The sequence below is a fragment of the Notamacropus eugenii genome, chromosome 3 (genome assembly GCF_028372415.1).
Source record: "Notamacropus eugenii isolate mMacEug1 chromosome 3, mMacEug1.pri_v2, whole genome shotgun sequence".
Classification (NCBI taxonomy): domain Eukaryota; kingdom Metazoa; phylum Chordata; class Mammalia; order Diprotodontia; family Macropodidae; genus Notamacropus; species Notamacropus eugenii.
The window spans coordinates 90,359,318-90,376,627 of NC_092874.1; positions in this window are offsets into that span (position 1 = coordinate 90,359,318).

The following is a 17,310-nucleotide window of genomic DNA, read 5'->3' on the forward strand; positions in this document are numbered from 1 at the left end:
TGAGGGACTTATGATAAAAAATGCTATCCAAATCCAGAGAAAGAACTGATGGTGTCTGGATAAAGATGGAAGTACACTTTTTCCTTTATTTTTCTTGAGGGTTTGTTTTTTTGTCCATGTTTTCTAAGACTAATATGGCAATTAAAAAAAAAAAACCTGCCTGTTCATATCGCTTGGCCATTGATCAATTCAGAAACGACTCATATCTTATAAACTTGAGAAAGTTCTCTATATACTTGAATTAGGAGATCTTTATCTGAGACACTGTCTATAAAATATTTCCCCCTTCAATTTTATACTTTCCTTCTAATATTGGTTACATTGGTTTTATTTGTACAAAACCTTTTCAATTTAATGTAATCAAAATTATCCATTTTACATCTTACAATGCTCTCTACTTCTTGTTTATTTGTAAATTATTTTCCTACCCATAAGTCTGATAGGTAATATGTTCCATGTTCTTCTAATTTACTTATGATATGTCCCTTTATATCTAGGTCATGTATCCATTTTGACCTTATCTTGGTAAATGGCATAAGATATTGATCTATACCCAATTTCTACAAGACTGCTTTCTGGTTTTCCCAACAATTTTTTTTTTAACCAATTAGTGTATTTTTATTCCCAAAGCTTAAATCTTTACTTTTGTCAAACTCAAGGTTACTATAATGATTTACTACGGTGCATTTTACGTCTACTCTGTTCCAGTGACCCACCTTTCTATTTCTTAGCCAGTACCAAATAGTTTTAATAATTACTGCCTTATAATATAGTTTAAGATCTGGTACTGCGAAACTTCCTTCCTTTACATTTTTTTCATTAATTCCTTTGATATTCTTAACCTTTTGTTCTTCCAAATGAATTTTATTATTGTTTTTTCTAGTTTAATAAAATATTTTTGATAGTTTAATTGAAATGGCATTGAATAAGTAGATTAATTTAGGTAGAACTGTCATTTTTATTATATTGGCTCTGCCTACTCATGAAGAATGAATAATTCTCCAATTATTTAAATCTAACCTTATTTGTATGAAAAGCATTTTATAATTATGTTCATGTAGTTACTGGGTTGTCTTGACAGATATATTCCCAAGTATTTTATACAGTCTACCCTTATTTAAATGGGGTGTCTCTTATTTTCTCTCTTGCAGGGTTTTGTTGGTGATATATAGAAATGCTGAAAATTTATGTGGGTTTTATTTTATATCATGTTATTTGCTAAAATTATTGTTTCAGATAATTTTTTACTTGAATCTCTAGGATTTTCCAAGTATATCATCACATTATCTGTAACGAGAAATAGTTTTATTATCTTATTGCCCATTCTAATCATTCAATTTTTCTTTCTCCTCTTATTGCCATGGCTAGCATTTCTTTTTTTTTTTTTTAAGTGGATCTTGTTTTAAAACAACTTTATTTTTTTTATATTTTATATTATTTATTTATTTTATTATCCTAAAATAACCAATTATATAAATGTTGTGATCCTTCTAATGATAGCATTCTTTTTTATATATTAATTTTATTTATTTTTAATGTTCTGAAATCACTGCTATAAAACTTAGATTTCTTTATCCCTGCTACCTACCGCCCACCACCCCCCTCCCTCCCCGAGATGGCATATAATTCTATATAGGATCTAAACATACATTCCTATTGAATACACTTTCACTGTAGTCATGCTGTGTAGAAAAACTAAAACAAATGGGAGAAATCATGTAACAAACCGAAACATTAAACACACACAAAAAAATGATCTGCTACATTTTGTGATTGAATTCCATAGTTCTTTCTCTGGATGTGGAAGGCATTTTGCCATAGAAGATCTTTGGGAATTTTTTTTTTAAGTCCTTGCATTGCTATGAAGATCTAAGTCTACCAGAAAAAACTCTTCGCACGCTGTGGTTGTTGCTGTGCACAAAGTTCTCCTGGTTCTGCTCCTTTCGCTCAGCATCAGATCATATAAATCTTTCCAGACCTCTCTGAAGTCTTCTTGTTCACCATTTCTTATATATTGCTAGCATTTCTAATACAAAACTGAATAATATTGGTGATAATGGGCATCCTTTTTTCACTCCTGATCTTATTAGGAAAGCTTCTAGTTTTTATCCAGTACAAATAATGCTTGCTGATGGCTTTTAGGTAGATACTTCTTATCACTTTAGGGAAAAATACATTTATACCTATACTTTCTCAGTGTTTGTAGCAGGAACGAGTGTTATATTTTGTCAACAGCTTTTTCTACATCTATTGATATGGATTTTGTTTCTTTTGTTACTTATGTAATCAATTATGTTAATAGTTTTCTTTATGTTAAAGCATCCCCAATTATCCTGGTGTAAATCTCACTTGGTACCATCCATATCTTTGTGGTATATTATTGTAGCCTCCTGGCTGGTATTTTATTTAGAATTTTTGCATCCATATTCAATAATGAAATTGGTCTAATTTTCTTTCTCTGTTTTTGCTCTTCCTGGTTTAGGTATCAGCACCATATTGTTTCATAAAAGGAATTTGGTAGGCCTCCTTCTTTGCCTATTATTCCAAATAATTTAATATTGGACTTTACATGTTTGATAGAATTCACTTATTAACCCATATGGCCCTAGAAGCTTTTTCAATTTCTTTTTCAAAAAATTTCTTTGTCAAAAATAGGCTTATTTAGATACTCTATTTATTCTGTTAATCTAAGCAGTTTATATTTTTGTAAATATTCTTCCATTTCACTTAAGTTGTTAAATTTATTGGCACATAAATGGGCAAAATGACTTAATAATTGCTTTGCTTTAAATCTTTATTAGTGATATATTCACCCTTTTCATTATTTATACTACTAATTTGGTTTTCTTTTCTTTCTTTGATCATATCATTCAATGGTTTATCTATTTTTTCATAAAACCAACTTCTAGTTTTATTTATTAATTCAGTGGTTTTCTTATATTCCATTTCATTAATCTCACATTTAAATTTTAGGATTTCCACAGTAGGTTATTTTTTTAAATTGTAAATTATTTTGTTTTCAGTTTTCCACAATCACTTCCATATATCTTAGATTTCTTCCCCTCCTTCCCGCCTTCCTCACCGCTCTCTCCCCAAGATGGTATGCAATCTTATATAGGTTCTACATACACATTCCTATTACAAATTATATAAATTCCTATTATAAATACATTTTCACCTTAGTCAAAGGTGTTGCAAAGAAGAATTAAAATTAATGAGAGAAACCATAAAGCAAAGCAAAACAAAACTTAACACAAGAGAAAATAGTCTGCTTCATTCTGTGATCCAATTCCATAGTTCTTTCTCTGGATGTGGAAGGTGTTTTGCCTCAAAAGTCCATTGGGAATTTTTTAGTTCTTTGTATTGCTGTGAAGGACTAAGTCTACCAGAAAAATTCCTCGCATGCTCCACAGTAGATTCTTGCAATAAACTAGGCATGAGGTGATGAGGGCTTATACCAGAGTGGCATCCTACTGCCAAAGTAGACTTGCAAATGATCACAAAGAAGCTACTTCAAGTCAAGGTCTTTAATACTGAGATCATGAAACCCACTGGAAAGGAATATTGGTTCCTCATTGGGTACAAAGTTGTTAGAAGGGGGTTGATAAGTGTACGTATCGGTATACAGACTGCCTGTAATGGTTGATGACTATAGCATTCTTGAGCTTGAAGACATTGAATTTTGTAAGGAAATAAATAGATACAGCCATGGTTCCTGAGGCTGATGATCTGAGAAGAGGGCCATTTTGCTATCTCATATCAGAATTCATATTGTCCCATCCAGAAGGCCCATTAGAACAAAGGGGTCTTAAAAGGCACCATTGCCTACGGGAAGGATTCAGCTCTGCAAAATGACAGAATCTCCTACGGTGTAAGCTACTTCAAAAGTATCAACTTTTGAGTTGATTGGAAGGCTCTGGGCTAATGAAATCAGTGCCTCTTTGTGAAGGAAGACTGTCTTCTCAATGTGGCCCAACTATGATTTCTAAGAAAATGAGCACTAAATGAAAATTTTTTAAAAAGAGAAAAGAGCACTGAGGCAGTAATAAAAACACTTACCTCTCTCTGGAGAGTGACTCAGTAAATTGTCAATTTCCCATTCATTTTGTTGACTACTTCTAACTCTATACACAAGAGAATCAGTTGACTCCTGAAATGTGGACATTCCTACCACTACCAATCTAGAAAAAAATGTCAAAAATGATAAATAAGGTTTGTCTGGCATGCTTTGTTCTGGATCAAGGTCTTTGGGTTCCTGATGGGCACTGCTTCCTTTTCTAGATGCTCATTAGTCATTCTAAAATGGTGCCAGGGATAATGTCAAACATCTTGACCTGAAGTTTATAGATTCTGTTCTTTTGCCTTTTTTGGAAAATTGTGACATTTGTTCTTCAGTCCTGCAGTACCTCTTCCATCTACATATGATTTCAGGCACCATTGAGAATGGCTTTCGTAGTTTTTCTAGACCTATCATTGTGGAACCATATTGTCCATTAGATAAGAAGAGGAATCATAAGAAAATGCATAATTCCTTCAGTGTGTTGTCTCTGTTGGTCAATTTTGTTCTCTTTCCCATTTCAAAAGCAGTCTTGCTTTTCCTGATTCCAGTGTTCTAATCACTATACCATGCTGCTTCAAAACTAAAAAGTGATGGGCGTGTTGAAAACTATGTTGCATCAAAAAAGAAATGGTTGTATTGTGACTGATGATCTAGGTAGGAATCAGCTGTCTGTGAAGACAGACCAGTAACTCCAAATAGCCAACAGCAACATCAAAACCAAATAAGAAGAAAGAAAAAGGGGAAGAAGTCATTGCATACAACTTGAGGCTATTCCAGCAGATGACATATGGTGCATGCTCTAAGGAAATCATAGACATTAAGTCTTATAGTCCAGAGCTGGGAAATGCCCCAATTACATGGGTTTCCCTACTGATATGCCTCTATGCTAGGTTACTCTAAGTTCGTGCTTTCAGTGCCATGGTAGGAGAATGTGACGCAGATTTATGGTGGATTCTTACAATTTTTCTTGCTTTTGCTTTCTTTTTTAGTAAATGTTTTGTTGTTCATTTGTTTTCAGTCATGTCCAACTCTTTTTGATCCCATTTGAGATTTGGGGGTTTTGGGGACACAGATACTTGAATGGTTTGTCATTTCCTTCTCCAGCTCATTTTACAGATGAGTAACTGAGGCTAAGGGTGAAGTGACTTGCCCAGGATCATATAGCTAGTAAGTATCTGAGGCCGGATTTGAACTCAGAAGAATGAGTTTTCCTGACTGCAGACTCAGCACTCTATTCACTGCACTGCCTAGCTGCCCATTAAATGTTGTATCATTAACTTTATGTTATCATTTTAGCTAATTTATTTAAATCAGAGACTCCCAAACTTATTTGACCTACCACCCCCTTTTCAAAAAAAATTACTCAGAGGCCCTCCCTACACTCCAGAAATCTATTTTCTTTAACTCTTTCATGGTTTTTTAAAATTTGCATCATTTCAAAAAAATATAATTTTAAAAAAATGATGCATATTAAAATAACAGTTTATTGTAAATTTGTGGGGGTTTTTCCTGTATTGAAATTTTGATGATGTGATATTGATGATGTGTGCACCACATGTCATCTGCTGGAATAGCGTCAAGTTGTATGTATCATGTAACCATATAGTATCATATTGTAAGGCAGCTAGGTGGTGCAGTGGATAGAGCACCAGTGCAGGAGTCAGGAGGAATTGAGTTCAAATCCCACCTCAGGCACTTGATACTCACTAGCTGTGTGACTTTGGGCAAGTCACTTAACCCCAACTGCCTCATCCTGGGTCATCTCCAGTCATCCTGATGAATATCTGGTCACTGGATTCAGATGGCTTTCGGGGAGAAGTGAGGCTGGTGACTTGCACAATCCTCCCTCACTCAAAACAAAGTCAAGTGCAAGTCATGTCATCATTTCTCTCATGGCATGGTCTTCTTCAGCAACGAAGGACAAACACATAGTATCATATTGTAAACAAGTCATTACATGCACATATTCCTGCCAATGCATGCTGGACTTCCCAACAATGCACAACACATTCATCTGCCAACACTTGCTTGTAAAGACCTTGTGGTGGATTTGACCACTGATTGATTATAACTTGGATTTTGTGTGTCTATTTGGAAAATAATGTAATCACCACGACTTTAAGTCTATTACACTACAGAGAAAACATGTATGAATAGTTTTTCAAAATTTCTCCTTCTTTCCTTATGCTTCCACTGCCCCCTTATTTTTATTTAGTGCCCCCCCAATTGCACTGAAAACTACTACTGCCCCTGCAGATCATTCCAGTGCTTCACAGGGGCTGGTATCTCCAATTTTGGGAACCTATGAAAATGGAAAAGATCTGTGTGGGGATTCAGTAGCTATAATTGAACAGTAGATAATTTCCACACATCAGGATTACCCCTAGGACCCTAAGAGTGATTTCGGGAAGTGTAGCTATCAGTGTTGAGTGCAGGTTGGGGTTAGTGAGCCAGGCTAGAAATTAGTTTAGAAAGAAGGAATATCCTGACATATTAATTTCCAATTTGGTTCATGAGTTTTACATTTTGAAATGTGCATCAGTTTGTAATACTTGTTTGTAGGCTTCTGTTTTATTGCTATTGGAAAACCAAAGAAGAAAATCAGAGTTAAGGCTGGTCCTCAACAAAATTGTGGAGTATAAGACGACCTTTTTTCTGCACAATTTTCTCCTTCATGGGACTTCTCTTTCCTGATTATCAGAGGAAGGCAAAATCTGCATTTTAAGAGAAAACAAAGCTCTGTACCAAAGCTTCAGTCAGGGGATTTCAGGATTTAGTCACCTAAGTGGGGCAACTTTTGGTTGGATTGTTTTAAAATCTAGGCTATGGAGAGGAAGTCCTTTCTGGCAATTTAATGGGGAATTACTATTTACTGATGTCAGAGTTATGCTGAAATCAGCTATCTGCGTATAGTCAAATCACCAACTCCTTAGAGCAAAGATCAAAATTAACACACTAGAAGAATAAAGTAAGAAAAAAGAATAGTGTATAATTAAAACAACTTGTAAGAAGTTATTGAAAATGAAAGTGAGACATGGATAGGACATTGAAATTATTACGATATTTCATATGGAAGTTGAAAGTTGGTTTCTGATGTTGGCTCTAACAAGTAAATGGTTTGATCCAACATAGATCATTTAGAAGTTATTTGAATAGCTATAACTAATCATTTCCTGCCCATTAATTTTTTTTTTTTACAGCATTTGGTGTTGACTATGCCTAGCACCTCCCAAACCTCTTCTTGAAGAAAATATTCATGATATACAGATGTGAAGTTTCTTTGTGTCCATGGACTTCCTGTTTCTTTGATTTTTTAAAAAATCCTACCTCCTATTTTCTAGCAGTTTTTACCAGTCACCCTTAGGGTCAGTTTTAAATTGAAGTAGCTGAGCATTAAAATGTATGTGGATTTAATTTAGAAGGGCCTTGTCAAGTCCTTCACAGAGTATCTCTACCTCTCTGCCCTCTACAAAAGATGTTGGCACCTAAGGTGCATTTATCTTCATGGATGCCTTTACAAAGCTCATCATAAGCATTGCAAAATTAGGTGATCAGATGCCTTATGAAATGATGTTCCTTATTATTTTTGGATGAATGATAAAACTAACTCTGCTGACTTCTTTATCTGCCTCTCAAAGGAAGACTTCTGAGTCATCTTACCATTTAGCTGAAATATCCTTTTCTCTTAAGGTTTTATTTATAACGTGAATCAGAGCTGTAGTTAGCACAAGTCTGTTGACTCTTTGTGACCCCATTTGGGGTTTTCTTGTTAAAGATACTGAAGTGGTCTGCTATTTCCTTCTCCAGCTCATTTTATGGATGAGGAAACTGAGGCTAACAGGGTTAAGTGACTTGGCCAAGGTCACAGAGCTAGTGTCTGATGCTGGATTTGAACTCAAGTCTTCCTGACTCCAGGCCTGGTACTCTATCCACTGGACCAACTATTTTATTCAAGAGTGCTTAAGGATAGAGTAGGAATATTTTCTCCCTTTTGCAGTCATGCCAGGCTGGCAGTGTAGAGGACTACAAGGTATAGAGGACTGTTTTAAAGAGGAAGCATATACCCCTAGGATTTCAGCACTGAGAGGTAAGAAAAAGATCCACCCTCTTTCTAAGACTCTCAGTTTCCAAGGCTCCCATCATTGTTATACTGCTTTCTTAGGTCCAATTCCCCCCATTCCTGTACTGGGATAATTTCACCCAACATAGAGTCCTGGAGTACCCTTGAGCTACTTATCTCGGGAGCTACATTACATGGCATGGCTAGGATCAGCAGCCATCACAGTGCATGCTAAGCTTGTGTTATCCTTATCCCTACATACCCAGGTACTTGAATTCAAGTCACAGCTCCAGCAAGAATGTCATATAAAATTGATATGACTACATTCTCTCAGGCATGTAGACACTTGTTGGTTGCTGGCAAATATTTAGAAAACCAACTAAGCTACATTAGCATTTATAGGTGATCAAAAAAAGGTGTGATTCTTAGGATTCTCTGTCCCCTTTCTGACACTCAGCCATTGTCACTAAAAAAGTGCAAAGGACTACTATGAAGGTCTGAAGGGTATTTTGTATTAGTCTTTGTTTCATAAATTGTCAAAGAATTCATTATTGAATGGCCAGCATATTGGTGATGAGCCTTTCAGTACTTAATCTAGGCTACAACTTAAAAAAATTAAAATTAAAACACACACACACACATACACACACCACTCTTGTTGAGACATTTGAATGATTTCCACCCTGGTAAAATATGAGAGATTTTAAACTCCTCTTGTATAGCCTTTGAGAAGCTAGGGTTGCTTCCCTGCCACATACAATAAGGCATCAAACTCTGTTAATATTATTAGAAAATGGTCCTATATAAAATATCTCCATTTGTTTTGGTGGATGCTCAATTACCTAGCCTTTTCATATTAGCTCTATTTTGTTTTCTTTAGGGTCACTCTATAACTCACAGACATTTGTATCTGAATATTATGAACATATTTCACTATTACTTTATTCCTTTTCACCTGTGCTGGGTTTATTAAGAAAGTATTAAATTAAACAGCTCCATCAAATCTCAGCAGTTGGCACTGTGCCCCACTGAGTATCACAAACTGAAATCTTATGATTATTTGGGGAAGCTACGTAATTACACGACTAAGATGAAAATCCTAGCGGTCAGGAGATACATATATTTGTGCCACTTTCATTAAATTTCCTCTCAAAAATCCTGGAAAATATTACTTAGAATGATAGTTTGTGCTTACTGTGAGGCCCTTTCCTCCATGGATCTCAAAGATTTGATTAGTATTAATTAGCCCCAATTCCCCTGTTTTCCTATCGGTCAAGCATTCAGATTGATCTCTTGAGTCTCTTGGAGGCTAAATCAAAAAACATGACTGGGAGTTAGAAATCTTGGGTTCCCGTTCTCAACTCTGCTATTAACTCAATGTGTGATCTTATGCAAGTTTTGAACTCTCTAAGGGTCTTCTTTCCTCTTTTGTAATACAAAAGAGTTGGATTAAATGATTTCTAAGGTCCCCTACTTCTCTCAAACTTGTGGGCAGTAATTGGCAACTTCCAGAAAGAAGATCACTTCTCATTTGTATCGATAAGAGGTTCTTTTAGTTGACAGCAAAAGTGTATCGCCATGTACTTAATTTTACAAATATTTGAGTACGTATTCTATGTTCAGAGAGGAAGGATGGCAGAGTAGATAGCCAGTCTCGAATCTGGAAGAACTGGGTTCATGTCAGACCTTCCAAACATACCGTGATCACCAAGCAAATCATTAAACCTCTCAGTGTCACAAGGCATTGTAGGTTGTTAGGTGGTTGTTGATCTGCATTGTTTGAGTCAGTTTCCTCACTGAAAGTTCCCTATACCATTAAAATCACAGGAAGGGGTAAAAAAAAAATATACATCCAACAACTCTGCTAGACACTGTGTCATGTTATTGGTATGGCTAAACAGAGCACTTATTTTATTTTGTCTTATTTTGTATCACTATCTTTTGTTTTTACATCATCACCTTTATTTCCAAATATATTCCTCATCCCTCCTTATCCAGAGAGCCATCTATTGTAATAAATGATTAAAAAAGAGAAAGAAAAGTAGTTTAGGGAAAAAAAGTATATCAATCCTATCTGACAGTATAAGTAATATCCCACTGATCTTCCTCCAAGTGTGCAAAGAAGGGATGAAAGTATGTTTTATCAGTTCTTCCCCTGGGCCAAGCCTGGTCTTTATATAGTGTTTTCTTGTTCTCTTTTGATGGTTATAATCATTGTTTGTACCATTTTATTGGTCCTATTTATCTCACTCCTCTCTTCAAATGCTTCTCTGAATTTTTCAGATTCATTATTTCTTAGAGCACAGTAAAATTTTGTTGGATTCATGTACTTCAATTTGTTGGCCTATTTCAGGGGTGGGGAACTTGTGACCTCTAGGTCACCTGTGGCCCTATTCCCCACTGGAGGACCTAGAGGGCCACAGTTTCCCCGCCTCTGCAATCTCTGGTAGACATCTACTTTGCTTCCAAATCTTTGTTACCACAAAAAGTGATGGTGTGAATATTTTGGTGTTCTATAGGATTCTTCCTTCTGTATTTGATCGTCTTGAGACATGTGCCAGGCAGTGAGGTATCTTGGTCAAAGGGATATTTTAGTCACTTATTAGCTTAATTACAAATTGCTTTCCAGAATGGTTGTACCAATCCATAGATCTGTCAGTGCATTAGCCCCTCCAGCTGTTTCCATCTTTGTTTTTTTTTTTGCTCATTTGCTGGAAATACACTGGAAACTCATTTTCATTTGTATTTCTCTTATTATGAGTGAGTTGTATTGTGCCTAATAGTTTGCAATACTTCTTTTGAGTTTTTTTTGATCATCAGTCCACTGGAGACTGGTTTAAACAAAGCACTTACTGAGTTGTCTTTTCCATACATTTTCTAAATAAATTAAACTAAACATTTCTATTGTCATGATCACAGTCATTTTAGGTTTGATTTTGTTTTGAAATAAAAATGTTCACCAGATTATCACACAATTCCTATCTCTTCCTTCTGTCCTCTTCACCATTCCTATTACATCCTATTGTGAGTCATCTACCATAGCCAAGGGTTCTCTCCCTGCATCCCAACCAAATCGCATTAATTTCTACCTGAATTGCTTTACTCATGCAGGATCTCCTGCTTGGAATGCTCTCCATCTCCTCTCCAAATTTCACCCCTTTTTTATCAGCCCCCTTCTTTTAATAAAGTCTTCTCTGACAATTGGACTTACATCATTATTTCTTGTAACTCCTATAACATTTGTCTATAGCATGTCCATTTAGTCTTTAATGGCTCACATTTATATAAAGCAGCTGGATTGCTCAGTGGCTAGAGTACTGGGCCTAGAGGCAGGAAGATCTGAGTTCAAATTTGACCTCAGACAGTTACTGTGTGACCTTGGACAAGTCACTTAACTTCCCTTTGCCTTAATCCACTGAAGAAGGAAATGGCAAATCGCTCCAATATCTTTGCCAAGAAAACCCCATGGAGAGTATTGGCTTGCTGCATTCCACAGGATTGCTAAGAATCAAACGATGCTGAACCACAACATTTACATAAACACTTTAAGGTTTTCAAAGCAATTTATATATGTTATGTCATCTGATCCTCACAAAAACCTTGTGAGCTAGGTGTCCTTCTTACCCCCATTTGGCAGATTATGTTATATTGATGTTTTACAAATGAAGAAACTGAAATTGAGAGTTTAAGTGACTTGCTGGGGGTCACACAACTAATTCTTTAATGACTTATTTTGTTTGGTCTTTTGACTTTTCAATAAGATTATAAGGTCCTTGAGGACAGCTTTTTTTCTTCCATTTTTAATTTTCTCATAATGTCTAATACTGTCAACAATCTTTTATTAAGCACCTTCTTATGTGGCAGTCACTATGCTAGAAAAATACAAAGGCACCCAGTTCACCTGAATATATTTTACTTCACTCACTTAATTTTTACTCATTTGGGGGGCAATTGTTAGCACAAAATTAAAAAGACATCTTTTTAAATGAAAAATCCAGTCATTAATAGTCAATATTCAATAGTCAAATATTAAGGCCTCTATATAATTCAATCACTGTGCTAAGGACACAAAGAAAGGTTTGAGACAAGCCATACCCATAAGGAGCCTATTTTCTAAGAGATGACAACACACAAAAAAGTGTCCTGAAGGTGGACGGGAGGTGATCTGAAGAGGTATCAGAGTTAATTTTGCAAAATGATGAGTTTCTGGGGAAAATGAAAACCTGAAAGCCATTTGGGTGGGAAATGATGAGTTAAGTACCAGGACCAGGTACTACAGGAGAGAAGGGAGATACATTCTTTTTAGTTTTGTGTTTTAGGTGACAGATAAGTGCAACTCATATGCTGATGGAAGAGTACTAGACTTGCAGGCAAGAAAAACCTAGGTTAGAACCTACTATCCGATACTTGCAAATCATGAGATCCTGGGCAACCATAAATGTAACCTCTGAGTCCAAGATCCCTCATTTGTAGAATAGGGATATGACCCCCTATAATCCCTTTGTGCCAGGGCTGTTTTATCAAATGATAGAAAGTACATAGAGTAGGTTTGTGGTGTTTTTGTTTTTTGGTGGTGTTATTCTTGATATCAGTGGTAGGGAAAGGATCTGAATTTAGATATTTCCATGAATTTTGCCTTAAAATGAGTGCCCATAAAGTAATAAGATGGATTTCTTTAAGTTACATGAAGATATAGTATCATTATTTTATAGTCATGTAGCATGTTTTTATAGACTATGTAAAATCACTTATTTAGCTCATAGCAGAATATAAGGAAAAGTAAATGCTAATATGTTATTTATCCTGGAAGATGGCTTTGGCAAATAATAATAGCATTTATATATCACTTTAAGGTTTACAAAGTACTTTATGAATATTATCTTATTTGACCTAAGCTTACAGCGACCCTGGGAGGTAGCTTTGGCAAACATGGGTTAATTATTTAATAATTGTCTGAAGCTAGATTTGAATTCAAATCTTTCTGATTCCAGGTTCAACACTCTATCCACTGTTCTACATTATTTTATATGTGTAAGGGATTTTACTTCAATACTTCAAGCTCCATGATTTCGTTGATTCATGGTATACTCTCTCTCCAACCCAGAGCTCAGACCCTGGAAGCTTTAGTTAACAGTCTTTATGAATGATCATGGTTGAAAAAAATGTCAGCATCCAATGAATGTTTTTCTAGGGATAGGTTACCCTTAAATTAGGTTAAGTGTATCTGATGGCTTATAGCCTTTGACATTTTTCTACCTTGTCTCCAAGCATATTCTCCTTTATTCCCTGTATTTCTATCTCTTGCTCAGAGAATTTTAATCACACATCAGTACTCACCAAGTCTCTGAAAAGGGTACATTAATGGATGAGCTCTACTGTTCCACTCATCTAAATCCCAGTGGACAGCTCCTGCCCTGGTCACTTATACCTTTTAGGTGTTGTCTCTGAAAAGGGTACATTAATGGATGAACTCTACTGTTCCACTCATCTAAATCCCAGTGGACAGCTCCTGCCCTGGTCACTTATACCCTTTAGGTGTTGTCTCTGAAAAGGGTACATTAATGGATGAACTCTACTGTTCCACTCATCTAAATCCCAGTGGACAGCTCCTGCCCTGGTCACTTATACCCTATAGGTGTTGTTTTTCCTATTTTGAATTTAGTCTCCTTCAGGATAGGGATTGCCTGAGTTTCTGTGCTTTCATCCCCAACATTTAGCACAGTGCTTGGCACATAAGAAGCACTTAATAAATGCTTTTAGTTAATTGATTCATTGATTCAATGCAAGTTATCTCCATATAATGAAGGGTTGGAGTTAGACTTAAGGCATTGTATATGTGCAAAATATTTGTAAATTATTTTTGTATTCTTCCACTAAAATCAAATAAGGTTAATGTTAGTTTCTTAATGTGAAACCCCCATTTTTTCCTAGAATATCTTTTAACCCTTACAATTTAATAAAAAGGCTCAGCCACTGAATTTTAATTGATAGAAATAAATTATTGAATCCTAATAGATTTTTACATGATACATGTACTTAATTTAAAACAACTGGGAAATAACCTTTATAGTATATCTGACACCTCACCTAAAATCCCCTTTAATCTATCCTACTACTTTACTGATCATGAAGCAATAAATGTAGAATTTGACAATGCTCCCTCTTGTCATAAACTACCTAATTATTGAAAATTAAATAAATCCCAGTAGAGGATGAATCATTAAATATATAGTAAATAATGAGGTTAATTAATTTAACCCTTTCTAATTAGGGAACTAATTAAATCAGAAAATTAAAACTGGAAAAAGACATTAAAATCAGTATTAATTGGAGCATTTAGGTATATCAGCTGTCTTTTCTGTCTTTACCTACCCCAGGTAGACAGCTATTATTTGTGTTAGCTACAAAAGCATAATCAATAAAGTGTTTTCAAACAAGTTAGAGAGGAGATAAGAATAAAATTTTCATATTAAATAATATTTTAGAGTTTGTTTTTCCTTGATCCTATTATATGTGAAACTGGATTACAAAAAGTAATTTAAAATTTATTTTTTCTTAATCTTAATAATTAACAAATGTGGTCTAGCTTGCTTGGCTTATTATACTTTTTCGAAAATTGGTCAATATGAAAACAATTTTTTTTCCACAAATAGCATTCGGTAAAAAGACATTCTGGTAACTTTTTTTTAATTGAAATTTTTTATTATGAACTTAATTATTAAAGTATTCAGTACTTCAGATCCAATAGTGTAACTGTAAACTTCTCTTAGTACAGTTTACTTTTAAAGAGGCAGATATATTAAATTTGCCATGGTAGTAACAAAACTGCTCTCTCTGTGCCTCCTTATGCATTTTTTTCTTCTGAAATGTTTTATTAATGCCTTTTCTCCTTTCGCTTACCCACTAATGTGTCTCCTCCTCTCTTCCTCTCCCCTCAAGTCCTCCCTTGTAACAAATACATATAGCAAAACAAATCAACATGTTGATCGTATCAAAGAATCCATACCTCACTCTGCCTCTCAGAACCATTATTTCTCTGTCAAGAGATGGACCATGTAATTTTATCATCAGCACTTTGAAGTCATTCTCATCTGCTGCTCTGAAGTCTTTCCAAGTCATTTTCCTTCATGTTATTATTAGGACTGCATAAATCACTCTGCTCCTATTACTTTGTGTCAGTTTGAACAAGTCTTTCATGTTTCTCTGTTTCCATCATTTTTGTCATTTTTTATAGTGCCATAATATTCAATTACAGTTTGTTCAGTCATCTCCCTAATTTCTGGTGACTTTCAAAGCTTCTCTCAGAAATGAAAATTGTCCCTGCCCTCATGAACTTTGTGTTGTTTGTCTTGGGTTGTTGAAGAGGACTATGACATCAGGGAGGTGATGCTATGACATGCAAGTGAATTGGATTGCAGTGAGGGAGGGCTGGGCAAAGTCACCAGCTTCACTTTCTCTTCCGGAGCCATCCAGTGGTGAGAGATAGATCAGGACAACTGGAGATGACTGGATGCAGTGGGAGACCTTGGCCTTTTTAAGCTAAGGCCTTTAACAGGTCTCAATTTGACTGAGGAAAAATCCATTCAGTGATTGAGGCTAGATAAGAAATGAGGCCCAGAAAAGCTTCTTTCACCTAGTCTAAAAAAAAAAAAGATCAATCTGGGAGGGGAAGATCCTCAGGGTGTCTGGTCAAAATATAAACAATTGCTATTTATATTCACTCTGAGCCAACCAAGGCCCAAAAGACAATTAAGTAGAGCTTGGCCTGGGACGTATGGTTGGCCAATCAATGATCTTGGCTCTCCTCTGAAGGGCAATGAGGTTCTTGTTGTTGCTTGTTGTATGTCCTCCTGGAAGAGAACCAGGATATCAGGAAGGGGAGGCCATGATGTACCACAAGGAAGAAGGGCACATAATTGTAGTGGTCGATATTGGGGTCCCATAGGGAAAAAGTAGAGCTAAAGAGTTTATGGAGAGATGACTCCAGGGTCCAAATTATTTTTCACTGCTTTGAGTCTAGTAATGCAACTGATTTTGCATGCATGCGTGTGTGTGTGTGTGTGTGTGTGTGTGTGTGTGTGTGTGTGTGTGTTTGGGGGGACAAGTTTCTTTTGTGACTGATCCTGGGAATATTCTCACTCAAGAGGGAAATTTACTTGGATTCCTGTAAGGGAATACTCATAGCCATGTTATCAACAAATGTAGGCTTGGGGCGGGGTGGAGTGGGCAGTGTAGCTCTACTTCCAACAGTAATGATGAAACTAAGCGTGACTTTTAAAGTCTTTCATAACCTGGCCCTTTCTAACTTTTCCAGACTTCCCATACTTAACCTCTTCCATGCACTCTGTGATATTGTGACACTGGCCTCCTTGCTGTAGAAGACATTCCATTTCTCAGTCACAGGCATTTTCACTGGCTATCTCCCATGCCTAGAATTCTCTCTCTCCTCTTGACTCTGTCTCTTGATTTCCTTCAAGTCACGTATAATACATTTCCTATGAGGAGTCTTTCCTGATTCCCCTTAATGTGTCTTTCCTCTGTTATCTCCAATTTATCTGATATAGAGTTTGTTTGTACAGTTATTTGCATATTAATGTCCCATTAAATTGTTAGTACTTGGAGAGAAGAGACTCTTTTTGCCTTTCTTTATATTCTCAGGGCTTAGCACCATGCCTGGCACATGGTAGACATTTGGCAAATGCCTGTTGACTTGATGGGACCCACTCAAGTTTCAAATGCTTTCTTGCCACAGGGTGTCTAGTTCTTGTGCTCGGCTACTATTTAAGGGAAGCCTCACCAATAAGAAAGAAGGAAAAAGGTAACAAGTATTTATTTAATGTTTACTATGCTAAGCTTTGGGGATCAAATACAAGGAAAAAGAAAAACAGTCCCTCAAGGAATTTACACTGTAATGGCAGAAGATAACACAAAAAAAGTGTGTGTGTGTGTCTGTGTGTGTGGATCTGCATGAAGATATCCTCAGAAGGGGCATGATTTTAAGTCTAGAAAATTGGGAACTGACTGGAAGAGGAAAGAAGGCAGGACTTTCAAAATGGAGAATTGAGGAGGAACTCACCAATGGAAGGGGGGTTGTGGGAGGGACATTTCAAGGTAAACAGGTCACAGGCATGGTAAGATATTTCAGGGCAAGGTGGTCCCAGGTGCTCACGAAAGTTCCAGGATGAGGCAG